Source organism: Cetorhinus maximus, chromosome 14 (assembly GCF_964194155.1).
Source record: "Cetorhinus maximus chromosome 14, sCetMax3.hap1.1, whole genome shotgun sequence".
In the NCBI taxonomy this organism is placed as follows: domain Eukaryota; kingdom Metazoa; phylum Chordata; class Chondrichthyes; order Lamniformes; family Cetorhinidae; genus Cetorhinus; species Cetorhinus maximus.
This window is the reverse complement of record NC_135892.1, coordinates 69,884,363-69,900,471: the sequence shown is the minus strand read 5'-3', so window position 1 is coordinate 69,900,471 and position 16,109 is coordinate 69,884,363.

Sequence of the window (16,109 nt, the reverse complement as noted above, 5' to 3'; positions counted from 1 at the left end):
GTCATTTCTTAACCTTATCCATTCCAAAAACAGCAACAACAACTTTATTTATATAACTCCCCTAACAAAATAAAACATTCAAAGAAGCATTATAAAACAAAGTATGACACTGAGCTATATAAGGAGTTATTAGGTCAGATGACCAAAAGCTTAATCATAGAGATAAGTTTTAAGGAATGTCTTAAAGGAGGAAAATGAGGTAGAGAGGGGGAGAGTGTTAATTACATTGCTAGGATACACAGGTGAAAGGCATTGCTTAACTAAATACTTGGAGCACATATAAATAGGGGATAGTTGGGACACTGGGTGTGTGGAGGGAGAGCTGTAAGACTGAACAAAGTCAATAAACTCTCTGGAATAAAGAATAGCTCAGTGTCTTGGTTTCTGCTTTACCAACTGGCTTGGATCTTCTTAACATTTGTAGCAGAGAATGGTTGGCCTAAAGGTAAAGATTGGAAGCTAAGATTTCTTTTCAGGCAGAAGGTTGTGTTGGAGTTACTTTGGAGAAGAATGGCTGAAACCAAATGTAAAGTATCAGGGTATGATTTTCCACCATTGTTCTGTGAAGCTGAACCTTATGACCAATGGAAGAATGAAGTGGATATATCAACACAGGTTATGTCCTTACCAAAATAAAAGCAAGGTATGGCCTTGGCACTTTTTCTTTCCATCAGAAATAGGATCAAGTGCAAAGTATTTTCAGAGCTAGAAGCTCATCATTTGGACACTGAAGAAGGTTTGGATAATTTCTTAAAATTTATGGACAAAATTTATAAGAAAGATGATCTGTTAAATGCATATAAGGCATGGTCAGACTTTGAAAAATTTAGAAGGATGGGCAGTTGTTCCATAGAAGAATATATCATGGAATTTAACAAGCTATATACAAGATTTCAGAAATTCTATTTGACAATCTCTAATTCAATGCTTGCTTTCAAATTGTTGGACTGTGCCCAAGTATCGAACATGAATAGGCTCCTGGTCTTGACTGGAGTTAGATTCTCAGGAAGAGATATGCTTTTGGAACAGATGTCTGAAGCTTTAAAAAAAATTTGGGGCAACATTCATTCCCAGCCACTTTCATAGCACAAATGGATCTTCAGCAGTAACATAAAAGATGGAAGATTCAACGCGAGCAGCATTGAGACCATTTAAATATAGGGTGCAAGTGTCAATACAAAATAAAACTCACAAACAAAAGGAATGAGGATAGAGACCCTTTTGGTAGCTCTAACAGATCCCAGGAATTGGGTAACTATAGCAAGAGAATGAGCCCCAGGAATAACCAAGGAATGGTCAACAGGGGTTTCAGATGTGACTCAAAGTGTCATTATGCGATGAATTGTCCGAAATGGAATAACAGGGTTTTTGAAATGACACATGACATGGAAGATTTAGAAGGGGGAGATGACAACACTGATAAGTCATAAGGAATTGTACTGGTCACCAGAAGCTTTAGTCCCATCACGGGTGTTGTAGTTGTGGACCTATTCAATTGCGCTGTGTTAGACAGCGAGTGCATATCCACAGTACATGGGCTGGATTGGTTAAGTGTTACCTGGATTCTCTGAGACCGAAGTGAGGTTAAGGAACATGAAGTTCCATTTACTTCAGGCTCGGGGACGATAACACATTTAGATCACTAAAGAAAGTGGTGATTCTGTGTAAAATAGTTGGAATAAACCATTTTATCAGCACTGATGTAATACCCAGTGAGATACCCTTACTGTTGAGTAAACCATCCATACAAAAGGCTCAAATGAAATTAGATATGGGACACAATAATGCAATTTTTTTTGGAAAGTCTGTAGATTTACAGTTTACAAAATTGGGACATTATTGTACCAACCTAACATGTCTAATCATGATGTTGAAGAAGTGTTGATGATGTCAGGAGTAGGATTTTAAGGGGGAAAAAGGCAAATTGTTTTAAAATTACATCAGCAGTTTGCACATACATCTTGTCATAGGTTAAAAATCTTACTAAAGGATGCAGGGATATTCAATGATGAATACACTGAACTTATAGAAGAGATCAGTGAGAAATGCAATATATGTAAAAATTATAGGAGGACACAATCACGGCCTGTAGTGGGTTTCTCATTAGCAAGAGACTTTAATGAAATTATAGCAATGGACTTGAAGATATCGGATAAGGACCAAAAAATTTTCTCCTACACTTCATTGACATGGCAACTAGATTCAGTCTTTCAACAGTAATATATAGTAAAGGCAAAAAGGTAATTATGGACAAGATAACGGAAAAATGAACTGGGGGCACCAACTAAATTCTTAAATGACAATGGTGGGGGGGGGGGGGGGGGGGGAGGTGTGCAGAATATACCAACAATGAATTTAAAAGTGGAAATGTGGAAAAATATGAATACTGTCGCAATGAACACAGCAGCGGAAAGTCCCTTTAGTAATGGGGTTTAGGAAAGAAATCACGTAGTAATTGATGAGGTGCTTCACAACATCTTAGCTGACTAACTTAGCTCTAAATTGACATCTGCCCTGGCGTGGGCAGTCCATGTGAAGAATTCACTTCAAATGGTTGGGGACTACAGCCCCTATTAATTAGTTTATGGAAGAGATCCAAAAATGCCTTCAGCGATGTGGGATAATTTTTTTTCTGAGCACTTGAACGGCCTGCATGCAGGGAGAAGGGCATTTATTAAGGCTGAGGTTTCAAAGAAAATTCGGTGAGCCTTATGGCACTGCATAAGACCATCAAAAATAAATGTTAATCCAGGGGACATGGTATATTACAAAAGAGAAGGGCAGAAAAAGTGGAAAGGCCCAGGTAAAGTTATAGACAGTGTTGGAAAAACAGTAATTTTACAACATGGCAATCAAACTCTTAGGGTACATTCCTCGAGGCTAATTGGCACTGATTATCCATTTACAGAATCTGGGAAATAGAAAGTGGAGAGGCATCATGCACTTCACATACACACAGGCTGGCCAATTATAAGGAGCTCACTGAATATGGCCAAGGTGACACTGAAGCACAGGATAAGGCTAATTATCCCAAAGGATAATTACCCAAAGTTGACACTAGAGTAACATATATGCCAGCTGGGGCCAGTGAGTGGAGGGATGCCATCATTATGTGGGGTGCAGGAAAAGCCATCGTAAATACAAACATTTGCTAAATGTACAAGATGAGGGACAGAAGGTACGATCCATGGATTGACAAAATGAGGTTAGGATGTGGAAGGCCTGAAAATGCATTGAGTTCTGAAAGTGGACCTGGAAGTGACCAGGGCCCTAGGAAAAGATTACAGACTTGTGAAAGGAAGTCTGATCATAGAATCACAGAATCTCACAGTGCAGAAGAGGCCCTTTGGCCCATCGAGTCTGCAGCGACACGTGAGAAACACCTGACTTACCTACCTAATCCCATTTACCAGCACTTGGCCCATAACCTTAAATGTTATGACGTCCCAAGTGCTCATCCAGGTACTTTTTAAAGGATATGAGGCAACCCGCCTCCTCCACCCTCCCAGGCAGCGCATTCCAGACCGTCACCACCCTCTGGGTAAAAAAGTCTTTCCTCACATCCCCCCTAAACCACCACCCTTCACCTTGAACTTATGTCCCCTTGTGACTGACCCTTCAACCAAGGGGAACAGCTGCTCCCTATCCACCCTGTCCATGCCCCTCATAATCTTGTATACCTCGACCTTGCCCCTCAGTCTTCTCTGCTCCAGGGAAAACAATCCAAGTTTATCCAACCTCTCTTCATAACTTAAGTGTTTCATCCCAGGCAACATCCTGGTGAATCTCCTCTGCACCCCCTCCAGTTAAATCACATCCTTCCTATAATGTGGCAACCAGAACTGCACACAGTACTCCAGCTGTGGCCTCACCAAGGTTCTATACAACTCCAACATGACCTCCCTACTTTTGTAATCTATGCCTCAATTGATAAAGGCAAGTGTCCCATATGCCTTTTTCACCACCCCACTAACATGCCCCTCCGCCTTCAGAGATCTATGGACACACACGCCAAGGTCCCTTTGTTCCTCAGAACTTCTTAATGCCATTCCGTTTATTGAATACTTCCTTGTCAAATTACTCCTTCCAAAGTGTATCTCGCTTCTCAGGGTTAAATTCCATCTGCCACTTATCTGCCCATTTGACCATCCCGTCTATATTTTCCTGCAGCCCAAGACACTCAACCTCACTGTTAACCACTCGGCCGATCTTTGTGTCATCCGCAAACTTACGAATCCTACCCCTCACATAGTCAGCTATGTTGTTTATATAAATGACGAATAATAGGGGACCGAGCACAGATCCCTGTGGTACGCCACTGGACACTGGCTTCAAGTCACTAAAGCATCCTTCTGTCATCACCCGCTGTCTCCTACAACTAAGCCAATTTTGAATCCACCTTATCAAATTACCCTGTATCCCATGTGCATTTTCCTTCTTTATAAGTCTCCCATGTGGGACCTTGTCAAAGGCTTTGCTGAAATCCGTATAAACTACATCAACTGCACTACCCTCATCAACACACCTGGTCACCTCCTCAAAAAATTTAATCAAATTTGTTAGGCATGACCTCCCTCTGACAAAGCCATGCTGACTATTCCTGATCAAACCTTGCCTCTCCAAGTGGAGATAGATTCTCTCCTTCAGAATTTTCTCCAATAGTTTCCCTACCACTGATGTGAGACTCACTGGCCTGTAGTTCCCTGGCTTATCTCTACAGCCCTTCTTAAACAGCAGAACCACATTAGCTGTTCTCCAGTCCTCTGGCACCTCCCCCGTGGCCAGCGAGGAATTAAAAATTTGGGTCAGAGTCCATGTGATCTCTCCCTTGCCCCGCTCAGCAGTCTGGGACACAAATTATCCAGACCTGGAGATTTGACCACTTTTAAGCCTGCCAACACCTCCAATACCTTGTCACTCCCTATATCGATTTGCTCAAGAACCTCGCAGTCTCGCCTTGAGTTCGATACCTTCATCCTCATTCTCTTGGGTGAAGACGGATGTGAAGTATTCATTCAACACTCTACTGATGTCCTCTAGCTCCACCCATAGATTGCCCCCATGTTCCCTAATGGGCCCTACTCTTTCCCTGATTATCCTCTTCCCATTGATATACTTATCGAATATCTTGGGATTTTCCCTACTTTTACCAGCCAGAGCTTTCTCATATCCCCTCCAGGAGAATACAGAGATAGGAATGGGTGAGGCCATGGAGGGAACTGAAGACAAGGGTGAGAATTTTAAAATCAAGACATTGCTTGACTGTGAGCCAACGTGGGTCAGCAAGCACAGGGGTGATAGAGGAATGACTTACTGTGACCTTGGATAATCTCAAGTTCACGGAATGTAGAATGTGGGAGGCCAGCCAAGGGTACTTTGGAATAGTTGAGTCTAGAGGTAAAGAAAGCATGAATGAAGGTTTCAGTAGCAGATGAGCTGAGGCAGTGGCGAAGTCAGGCGATGTTATAGAGGTGGAAAAAGACAACCTTTGTGATGACACAAATGAGGTTGGGAGCTTATCCCTGAATCAAATGTGACATCAACATTGCAAACTGACTGACTTAATTTCAGACTTTTTCCAGGGAGAGGGATCGAGTCGGTAGCTAGGGAGTGGAATTTGGAGTGGGGGCTGAAAACAATGGCTTCAGTCTTCCCAATATTAAATTGGATGAAATTTCTGCTCATCCAGTACTGGATGCTGGATAAGCAGTCTGATAATTTAGCAACACCGGAGGATTCAAGAGAAGTGGTGGTGAGGCAGAGCTGAGGGAAGTCAGCATGCATGTGAAAATTAACACTGTGCCTTTGGATGATGTCACTGCATGTAGGTCAGAAATAGGAGGGCGCTAAGGATAGATCCTTGTGGGACACCAGAGGTAAAGGGAGGGAGCAGGAAAATAAGCCATTGCAAGTGATTCTCTGGCTACAATTATATACATAAGAATGGAACCAGGTGAGAGCAGACCCTTTCAGTTGGATGACAGTAGAGAGGCACTAGTGTGGTCAACCATATCAAAGGCTGCAGATAGGTCAAGAAGGACAAAGGGGGAAAGTTTACTTTTGTCACAGTCACTTGGGATATAATTAGTGACGTTGATAAGAGCTGTTTTGGTACTGTGGCGGGGTGGAAAATGATTGAAAGATTCAAACATGGAGTACCCGGATAGATGGGAATGGATTTTGGAAACAACAACACCTTCACAGTCTTTGGAGAGGAAAGGAGATTGGAGACGGGACAGTAGGATGGTGGGGCCAAGGGTTGGTTCTTTGAGAAGAAGGATGATGATGGCAGATTTAAGGGAGAGGGGGGCAATGAAGAGAGAGAACTGTTTACACTATAAGCTAACATGGGGGTCAAGAGAGGAAGTTAGGTGATCAACAGCTAGTGGGATTGGGATCAAGGGGAAAAGGAGTTGGGTCTCATGGACAGAATGGTCAAGAGGGAAGATAGGAGAGAAACTAAAGAAAGATGGAAGTTATGGGCTAGAGCAGGGAGGAGCATTAAAGTAAGTATTGTTTGGGTCAGCTAGTGGAAGGGAGGGACACGGCAGAGGCAGCTGATTGGATTGTCCCAATTTTGTCTCAAAGTCCCTGAGCTTCTCATTCTTGTTGTTGGACGTGAGGGTGGAGGGGGCAGGGGAGAGGGGATTAAGATGACAATTGGCAGTAGAGAAAAGAAGCTGGGAATTATCTTTGGATTCTAGGATTTTCTGATATAATGAGTAGTTTTAGCAGATGAGCGTGGGACCGAATAGTATTTTAAGTGGTCCAGCCAGATCTGACAATGGGTGGCTAAACCAATTACTTCCATATACTTAAAGGAGTGGAGATGTGGGCTGTACCAGGGGAACAGCAGGGTGAGAGAGAGTAATGGTTTTATTGGAGGCTAGGACATCAAAGACAGGGGTGAGGATGCATTGAATGAATAAGTAGCTGCAGAAATGTAGCAAACTGAGGGCTAGAGGTTAGATGGTTGGAATTTTGAAAGTGCAGTTGTAACTGACTTTGGGGATAGATTTTTCCAGGGAGGATAGAGAAGGAGGTAGGGTTAATGTAAGGAAGGGGATGTGTTTGGTGAATGACACAAGGAAGTGATCAGAGATGGTCTTTCGATAGCATCCATTGTCAGTCACTCTGATACATCACAAGACAGTATGGCATCTGGGAGTGATATATTAACATCTTCAAAGCCTTATATCGTGACTCTGACTACTGCGTAAAAATCAGCATGGGCACCACGGACTCCTTTAACATCATCATAGGAGTATAACAAGGCTGCACACTCTCTCTATTCCTTTCCTCTTGGTTATTAATTTCAGCATGAGGAAGACAATGGTGGGTGCAGACTTTGGCATCCCATGGCAACACAACTGATTGATGGATCTGGATTTCACAGATGGCATTGCCCTGCTGGCTGAGGAATCGTGTGCGCTCCAAGACATGATCACTAGTCTTGAGAGTAGCAGCATCAAGGTTGGCCTATGCCTCACCTGTGAGGAGACCAAGACAAAGATGGCTGGATAGCAACAAAGCGCTCCAATAAACCTTTGGGCAACAGCATATCAAAAGCGTCAACCACTTTCCCTATCTAGGAAGCAACATCTCCAGGGAGGGTGATATAGAGATCGACATCTATATAAGAAAAGGCAGAGCAGCATCAGTCTTCCAGTGGCTCCATAAAATATAGGCATCCATCACCGTCAATACAGCCATGAATCTGTGGCTCCACATGTCCATAGTTATAACAAGCACAATTTATGCCTGTGAGACATGGAAGAGAACAGCAAAAGTGTCACATAAGTTGGACGTCTTTCACCAGTGCTGCCTATGTAGGATTCTGGGCATCACATGGAGAGACAGCATCACCAATGAAGAAGTGCTACAGAGGACTGGTCAGAGGCACCTGGAGGATATCCTAACAGAGATGATTGATGCTGGCAGGACCCATCCATCGCCCCCTGGGCATATGCCCCGCCAGAGTGCCAAAAGAGTGGACACCTGCAGAGGGACTGGCCAAAGAAGATCTGGTTAAATATATTTAAGTAGGATCTCCAAGAGTGGAACACCACCTGTGTTGGAGTGAAAGAGATTGCAAAGGACCAGGGATGGTGGAACAGTCTTGCACCCCATTGCCCCACATGGGACGGGAGGAACTAAATCGAAGCATAAGTCTATCAACTTGTGCTGCATTTTTCAAGATTTGTGTATGTAGACACTAAGGTCTCTCTGGTCATTTTCAAAATCGTACCTGGCCCCAGTGGATTGGAACATAGCACTTTTATACAAGAAAGGGAGGAGACAAATGGCAGGAAGCTATAGGCCTGTTAGCCTAACATCTGTCATAGGTAAATTGCTAGAATCCATTATTAAGGAGGTTATACAGGATAATTAGAAAATCATAATGGGACTGGGCAGAGTCAACATGGTTTTGTGATAGGGAAATCATGCTTAACTAATTTATTAGAGTTCTTTGAGACAGTAACAAGCATGGTGGATAAAGGGGAACCGGTGGATGTGGTATACTTGGATTTCAAAAAGTTATTTGATAAGATGCCACATCAAAGGTTACTGCACAAGATAAGAGCACATGGCGTATGGGGTAACACGGAGGCACGGAGAAAAGGATTGGTTAGCTAACGGGAAGTAGAGAGTAAGGATAAATGCGCCTTTTTCGGGTTGGTAAACTGCAACTAGTGGAGCATCACAGGAATCAGTGCTGGGGCTCAACTATTTACAATCTATACCAATGACTTGAATGAAGGGACTGAATGTATGGTAGCTAAATTTCCCCATGACAGCAAGACATGTAGGAAAGTAAGTTGTCAAGAAGGGTAAAAGAGCCTACAAAGGGATATGTCTACAAAGGTTAATTGAGTGGGAAAAGAGTGGCAGATAGAGTATAATGTGGGAACATGTGAACTTGTCCACTTCAGGAAGAATAGAAAAGCAGTATATTATTTAAATGGAGAGAGACTGCAGATCTCAGTGGCACAGAGGGTTTTGGGTGTCCTGGTACATGAATCACAAACAGTTATTATGCAGGTTTAGCAAGTGATTAGGAAGACAAATGGAATGTTGGTGTTTATTGCAAGGAGAATAGAATATAAAAGTAAGTAAGTTTTACTGCAGTTGTACAGGGCCTTTGTGAGACCACACCTGAAGTATCATGTACAGTTTTGGTCTCCTTATTTGAAAAAGGATATAATTGTTTTAGAAACAGTTCAGAGAAGATTCACTTGACTCATTCTTGGGGTGATGGGCTTATCTTATGAAGAAGAGATGTTAAAACAGGTTGGGCCTATAACCATTGGAGTTTAGAAGAATAAGAGGTGATCTTATTGAAACATATAAGATCCTGAGGGAACTTGATAGGGTAGATACCAGGAGGATGTTTCCTCTTGTGGGGAAGACTAGAACTAAGGGACACAGTTTAATAATGAATGAGGCCTCCCTTTTAAGATGGAAATGAGGAGAATATTTTTCACACAGAGGGTTGTTAGTCTGTGGAACTTTCTTCCCCAGAAAGCAGTGGAGGCTAGGTCGTTAAATTTATTCAAGGCTGAGTTAGATAGATTTTTGATAGACAAGGGAGTCAAGGGTCATGGGGGGGCAAGCAGGAAAGTGGAGTTGATACTACAAACTGACTAGCCATGATCTTATCGAATGGCAGAGCAGGCTCAAGGGGCCAAATGGTCTACTCCTACTCCTAAGTCCTAGGTTCCTATATCCCTATGTTCCTATACTGTTATAATGTACTGTCTTTCCACATTAATTCTTCCAAAGTGCATCACTTCACACTTCTCCACATTGAACTCCATTTGCTATCTTTGTGTCTATTTCACCATCCTGTGTATGTCCAATGAAGTTTATAACTAACCTCCTAATTATCTGCTATATTGCCAAGTTTCATATCATCAGCAAACATTATAGTGCTGCTCCTTTCATACACATCAAGGTCATTTATAAAAATTAGAAAGAATAATTGGCCCAAAACTGACCAGTGGAAAACATCACTGCAAGCCATCAGTTCTGTCAGCATGCATAGCCAACTGAGTTCCCATTCTCAGATACAATCAAATTTCCAGGCATTGGCATACTGTATAGCCATTTCTGAAATTGCCACTATATTATTGTAGACAACACCATTATATAGCTGTAACACAATTTCAAAGTGCAGATGATGATTGCAAACTGTATAAGCATCATACCTGTGACTGGGGTTCTAGTATTAATTACTGAGCTATGTGATCCTGGGAATGGCTCCTATTGGTTGCAATGAGTTACAGTTAAAATAGGCAAATTGATCACCTGGAATTTTTGCACAATTATCTGTGGGAGTTTGAGAGAGGATTCACAATTCTATCTTCCTGAACATTTTACCTATGATTATTCATTTTCTTGAGGCTAAATTTTGAACTTCTTCAAACAGGATTTTTTTTTGATTGTTCATTTCCAGGATGTGAATCTTGTTGGCAAGGGCAGCAGTTATTGCCCAGCTCTAGTTGCTCTTAGAAGGTGGGGATGACCCACCTTCATGAACCACTGCAGTCTGTGTTCCTATCGTGCTGTTAGGTAGGGAGTTCCAGGATTTTGATTCAGCAATCCTGAAGGAATGATGATAAATATCCAAATTAGGATGGTGTGTGACTTGGATAGGAACTTGTAAGTGGTGATGTTCCCAAGTGCCTGCTGTCCTTTACCGTCTAGGTGACAGAAGTTGCGGATTGGAAAGTGCTGTTGAAAAAGCCTTTGTCAGTTGCTGCAGTGCATCATGTAGATGGTACACACTGCAGCCATGTTGCACTGGTGTGGAAAGAGTGAATGCTAAGGTGGTGGATAAGATGCAGATGAAGTAGACTACTTTGTCCTGGGTGGTGTCAAGGTTCTTAAGTGTGGTTGGAGCTGCACTCATCCAGGAAATTAGACAGTATTCCATCACACATTGGATTTATGCCTTGGAAATACTTTGAGCAGTTAAGAAGTTGCTCACTGCAGAATTACTAGCCTCTGACCGACTCTTGTAGCTACAGTATTTATGTAGCTCGTCCATTTAAGTTTCTTGTCAAGAGTTCAGGATGTTGATAATGGGAATTCAACAATGGTAATACCATTCACCCTGTTTCTGTAGTGATACATTTAGGAGATATATCTATTACTGGGGTGATCCAGACTTCTTAAGGTGGGTGAATGGATTTCAATTCACATGTAGTAAGTCTACCCTGTCTACCAAAAACAAATAAAATGGTCTTGAAGAAGGCAGGAATATTGAAATAGTACCACACATTACTTGATCACCAACTTTATGGAATGATGAAATGCATGTTCATCCACAACTCGGCTTAATACCTGCTCTGAAGCACACTACTGCAAGGAAGCACTGAAACCAGGTAGCCTCACATTGGGGTGGTAGTAGGCAAAGAAATAGGGAATCTTTACTGAGACAGCTCTTTGGCGGCTCTTAGTGACTAGCCAAGAATGGTATAGTGGGTTCTTCTACCTTGTATTCTTGAGCACAGGAGTTACAGTGTCTGGATGGGCCAGTAAACAGAAAAGGGTAAGAGAGTGGAAAAGGGAGTGCATGTCTTTCAGAAACAAAAGCAGCACAGGAGGCTGCATAATGTTTAAAACAGTTTCCTGAATGCATGGATTTTGTACGGTAGTTGGATTAAAAAAAACTGAATGTAAACCAAAATGTGTAAGTGACCATTTCCACAAATGGGCTTGGGACAATTGTAAGAGCATTCTAGGTCTTTTTGGGCTCCACTTGGTTAAAAAAAAACTCTCAGCACAGTGTGACATTCAGAGCTGTCAACATTGGACAAATCCCATGTGGAAGATTTTCAGTGGAGTCAGCCCCATTTCCAAGGCATCACCTCAAATCAAAACCAGAACCATTATTAAAAATGACAAGTTGCATCTTTCACATGGGTTACCAAAGAAGAAATGTCCAGGTTTTAATCTAAATACGCTTTCTTATTGCAGTTGAAAAGGCTTTGCAAGTCACTGATATTCTTCAGTTGTTGATAGTGTAATGTCTCCTGATATCTACAGATAGGTGTGCTTTCAGCCAATCATAATTGCCAAGAAGCAATTTTATTGGGAAGTATGGTCATTAGCTGTAGTATTAATTCAGTTGGTACAAAGTCCCAACAAAAAATGTTTCAAATTTAGAACAATCTCTGGCCCATGCTACCACAATTCATATTTTATTAATAAAAAAAACCAACTTCCAAGCTATTTTTGTTTATTAAAAATCAGACTAGTAGTAGGGGAGTGTTGTGTATGTTTAAGTACTGTCCATGGTGCCATGTAATTCACTGTAAAAAAATGGCTTTGAATGCTTCACAGCTTAGTGTAGTATTCATATAGCATTAATATATTCTGTAGCTTTTCCTCTTCTTTTTCCTTCTTCTTTTATCTCCCCTTTCTATTATCTCCTTTATCTCTATTTCAAGTACTTACTCTACTAACATTGACTTTGCAGTTTCTCTGCTTTATTAATATGTATAGGCTCATTAAGTGCATTGTAATGTTTCTTTTCGTTTATATCCCTGCAAAGATACAGTCTGTAAAGTTCTGGTTCCCTCAATTATACAAATGATTGCAGTAGTAATAGAATTGTGAGTCTAATTATCTATGAAAGATGTTCAGGCTTTTCCTCATTACCTTTTACTATCACTGCTCTGCCGCAATATCGCAGTCCTTGTTCTACCCTGTGATGGGTTTTTTTCTGCATGTAAATGCTCCCTACTAATACAATTTGCACATGTAAAAATAATTTTCTACACAATACAATAGAAAGTGGACCTGCTTAAAAACTAGCAGGTGGGGAGGGGTTGTTGGGGGTGGTGGGTCGGGGAGGGCTCGGGTGAAGGGATATTTCAAAATGCAAAGAAAGTTTGAGGCATCAGAGCAGCATATCAGTGCGGGTAAAGACAAGCAGAGTGGGTCAGGGAGGGACAGAGTTTAACAAAAATTGTACATCGATGAATAAGGACATTGCAGGGAATAGAAGTAAAGGTTTGAAATTAAATGTTCTTTATTTGAATGCATGAAGCATCCGCAATAAGATAGATGAACTAATGGCACAAATAGAGATAGATGATTTATATTTAATCGCCATTACAGAGACATGTTTACAACAATCAAGGGTGGGAAATAAATATTCCATGGTGCACCATATTTTGGAATGACAGACAGAATGGCAAAGGAGGAGGGTAAAAGATGATATAAGAACATTAGTGAGAAAGGACCTGGCCTCAGAAGATCATGAAGTAGAATCATGGTGGGTGGAAATTAGGAACAGCAAGATTCAGAAAACACTGGTGTGATTAGTTTAACGGCCCCCTAACAGTAGTTATACCGTTGGGCAAAGCATTAAACAAGAAATGATTGGAGATTGTAACAAAGGCAATGTAATAACTGTGGGTACTTTAATCTTCATATAGACTGGGACAATCAACTTGGCGTGAGTGACCTTGAAGATAAATTTGCAGAATGTTTTCTGACAGTATCTTGAAGCAATACATTTTGGAACCGACTAGGGATGAAGCTATCTTAGATCTAGTGTTGTGTAATGAAGCAGGGTTAATTAGTAATGTCATAGTAAAAGATCCTCTGGGAAATAGTGAACATAATATCATTGAATTCCATGTTAAGTTTGAAAGTGAAACACTCCAAACACAAACAAGAGTCTTAAAACTTAAATAAAGCCAATTTCATAGGAATGAGGAGAGAATTGGCTAAGGTAATTGGGTAAATGAACTAAAATGTATGAAGGGAAATGAATAGTGTGAAACATTTAAAGAAACAATTCGAAATCTTCAGCAAAAATACATTCCACTGAAAAACAAAAACTCAGCAAGAAAGTCCCATTAGTGGTTCACTCAGGAAGTTAAGCATAGTTTTAAATTAAAAGAAGAGGCTTATAATTTTACAAAAGACAGTAGCAAGGCTGAGGATTGGGAATGTTTTAGAAACCAGCAGAGGGCCACCAAAAAGTTGATAAATAGGAAAAAAATAGCATATGAGAGTAAACCAGCCAGAAATATAACAACAATTTGTAGAAGCTTTTATGTGTATATTCAAAGGATGAGGGTAGCTAAAGTAAACGTTGGCCCCTTAGAAGCAGAGACAGGAGAAATTATCTTGGGAAAAGATTAAATAACAGAGGCATTGAGCACATACTTTGGCCAGGATTTTCCAATCCCGCCTGTGGTGGGCAGCATCGCCAGCGGGATGGAAAATTTGACTTTGGGCAGGAACTTCTGACTCTGTGGTGGGTGGGACTGGAAAATCCCAGCCTTTGTGTCTATCTTCACAGTAGAAGATACAAACTTCTCACCAGAAATAGATGGTAAGCTAGGGGCTAAAAAGACTGAGGAAATTAAGGAAAATAATATCAACAGAGTAAAAGTATTGGTGAAACTGGAGGGACTAAAATCCAACAAACCCCGGGATCTGATGGTCTACATCCTAGGGTTTTAAAAGAGATAATTGCAGAGATAGTGGATGTACTGGCTATGATTTTCCATAACTCCTTAGATTCGGGAATGGTCCCATTAGATTGGAAGTTGTCAAATATTACATCACTTTTCAAGAAAGGAGCAAGAGAGAAAACAGTGAACTACAGGCCAGTTAGGCTATCATCAGTTGTTGGGAAAATGCTGGAAAATATTATTAAGCAAGTCTTAACAATGCATTTCGAAAAGCAGAGTATGATTAGAACAAGTTAACATGGTTTTACTAAGAAGAAATCCTGTTTAACAAATTTATTAGTATTTTTCAGGATGTAACTAGTAGGGTAGATAAAGGGGAACCAGTAGATGTATTGCCAAAAGCCATTCAATAAGGTACCACACAAAAGGTTAAAAGGCAAGATAAGAGCTCATGGAGTTGTGTGTAGTATTTTAGCATGGGTATAGGATTGGTTAACAAATAGAAAGCAGCGTGGGCATAAACAGGACTTTTTCAAGTTGGCAGGCAGTGAATAGTGGAGTGTTGCAAGGATCAGTGCAGGGGCCTTAGCTATTTACAATCTATATTAATGACTTAGATGAAGAGACAGAGAGTAATGTATCAAAGTTTTATGACGTTACCAAGCTGGATGGGAAGTTAAGCTGTGGGGAGGACACAGACTGCAAAGAGATATAGACAGGTTAAGTGAATGGGCATCAAGATGGCTGATGGAGTATAATGTAAGGAAGTGTGAAGTTATTCATTTTGGTCATAAGAATAGAGAAGTAGAATATTTTTTAAAAGGTGTGAAACTTGTAAGTGTTGATGTTCAAAGAGACCTGAGTGTGCTTGTGTAAGAAACGTAGGAAGCTACCATACAGGTGCAGCAAGCAATTAGGAAGGCAAATGGCATGTTGGCCTTTATTGCAAGGGCATTGGAGTACAAGAATAAAGAAGTCTTGCTGCAGTCGTACAGGGTTTTGGTGTGAGCACATCAGGAAAAAAGTGTGCAGTTTTGGGTCTCCAAATTTAAGAGCCGCATTGGAGGTAGCACAGCAAAGGTTCACTAGATTGGTCCCTAGGATGAGGGAGTTGTACAATGATCAAAGGGTAAGTAAATTGGGCTCCTGTTTCTGGTGTTTAGACGAATGAGAGGCAATCTCATTGAAACCTACTAAATTCTGAGGGAGCTTGAAATGGTAGACTGTTTAGAGATTGTTTCAGCCAGTTGGGGAGTTTAAAACATGGGGGCAGAATCTCAGGATAAGGGGTCAATCATTTAGGACTATGATGAGGAGAAATTGCTTCACTCAAAGGGTTGTGAATCTTTGGAATTCTCTACCCCAGAGGGTTGTGGATGCTCATTCATTGAATATATCTCAGGCTGGGATAGACAGATTTTTGGTCTCTCAGGGAATTAACAGATGTAGAGAATGGGTAGGAAAATGGAGTTGAAGCCCAAGATCAGCCATGATCATATTGAATGGTAGAGCAGGCGGGACAAGCCATATGGTCCACTCCTGCTCCTATTTCTTGTGTTCTTGTGTTATGAGTCATGAGAATTAGTAAACTGCCTCCAAATGTGAAGCATAGTGGAGATATAAATAAATTGAAGAAGAGTTCAAATTGCAATTTAATTTTTGTATTTAGTA